The following is a 1731-nucleotide window of genomic DNA, read 5'->3' as shown; positions in this document are numbered from 1 at the left end:
TACAGCAGAATTCTGCCTGGACATCAGGCATTTTCATACATCCTCTGAAATCTGGGTGGAGGCTCCCAAACCTCAACTCTTGCTCTCTGCATACCCACAGGCTTAACATCAGATGAAAGCCACACAGGCTTATGGCTTGCACCCTCTGGAGCAGTGGCCTGAGACATATCTAGGACCCTTTTAGCCACAGCTGGAACTGGAGCAGCTGCAATGCAGGGAGGAGTGTCCTGAGGTTGCACAGGGCAGCAGGACCCTGGGCCCTGCCCACAAAACTATTCTTCCCTCCTAGGTTTCTGGACCTGTGATGGAAGGGGCTGTCATGAAGGTGTCTGAAACACCTTCAAGGCATTTTCTCCATTGTCTTGGCTATTAAGTTTGGCTTCTCTTTACTTATGTAAATTTCTGCAGCCAGTTTGAATTCCTTCCCAGAAAATGGGTTTTTCTTTTCTATCACACGGCCAGCCTACAAATTTTTCAAACTTTTACACTCTGCTTTCTATTTATTTATTTACAACAGATGGTACTGATATTATTTTGTTTTCTCAGAGCAGAGGTTGGGCCTAGGCCACAGCTGCCCCTATAGCTCCCCTCTTGTCTAAGGATGCAAAGTTCACTTCTGGGGCACATCCGCCTCAAGCTGGAGGTGCAAGCAAAGGACACTATGTAAGGAGGCAAAACTCTCCCATACTGTCTGAAGGATCTCCAACAAGCCATATTCTGGGAAGAGCTCTGATAGTGAGCTTTCCACAAGGTCCAACTGGAGCTGAGACTTGAGGTTAGGTTCAAGTGTAAGCTTCCCTTCCCTTACAGCCTTGGAGCCTTCTTGGGGCAGGAGCCATTGTGTGGGATGGGGATGGTGTTGTGATTGAGATCATTTCCAGCCCCCCATGGTCAGTCCCTGGATGGCAGACAGGTGTCCTGTCCCCTGGCCTTTCACCACAACTCAGATGTGGGTAACACCCTTTCCTGTAGCTTTTGTCATGGCTGCTATGCCTGCTGTCTGTGCATCAATGCCTGTGCCCTTCTTGGCATTCAGAAATTCCTCTGTGCCCTGTATGGGCAGGGGGCTGATTAGTGGCAGAGATTACCTGGATCTGTGTGTTGTTGTAGGATGCTTTAATGTGTGCAATTGGGATCTCCTCAAATTTCTTCCCTGCCCACCTCAGACAGCTTTTTTCTTTTGGAATGGGAGGGCAAATGCTAAAGCTGGTGTGGCTGGGAGCTACCATCTTCTCTTCAATGTTCTGCTTGGCCTCAATGTCTTGGAGCTTCTGGGTGCCTGTGTGGATGGTCTGCACCAGCATCCTGGCCATGACCCTGTCAGGAGGAAAAGCTCAGTGAGGGCCACAGCCTAACAGTCCCTGGGGCCTGGGTGGCTCATGCGACACAGGCAGTCCTGGAGGTGGTGGTGAGCTCAAGGGGACAATCATTGTTACCCGGTGGTCAAGGGTAAAGTCCAGTACCACAGAAGTGAAAACCCACATTTCTTACAACCTGCATGACTCAAATTGACCCCCCTCTGCTTTCCTTTTAAATATAAGTTCCAGTTTCAAATCATTTGCTCACACATATAAACATATGTTGTTAGAAGCAGTCAGGTCATAACTTGAATGCTTTGCTGCTTAGAAATTTCTTCTGTCAGATACCTTAAATCATCTCTTTTTTATTTATTTATTTTTATTCTTTTTGAAAAAAATTAATAGGGACGGAGTCTCACTATGTTGCCCAGGC

At 47.7% G+C, this 1731-nt stretch overlaps 1 pseudogene; it reads right to left on the bottom strand.

Moving 5' to 3' along the window:
- Window positions 1-804: 804 nt before the first annotated feature.
- Window positions 805-1500, bottom strand: LOC100591111 (annotated as a pseudogene).
- Between the last annotated feature and the right edge of the window lie 231 nt (window positions 1501-1731).

The sequence above is a fragment of the Nomascus leucogenys genome, chromosome 13 (assembly GCF_006542625.1).
Source record: "Nomascus leucogenys isolate Asia chromosome 13, Asia_NLE_v1, whole genome shotgun sequence".
NCBI lineage: Eukaryota > Metazoa > Chordata > Mammalia > Primates > Hylobatidae > Nomascus > Nomascus leucogenys.
Note: the sequence above shows the minus strand (reverse complement) of the source record. Positions and strands in the feature narration are given on the sequence as shown.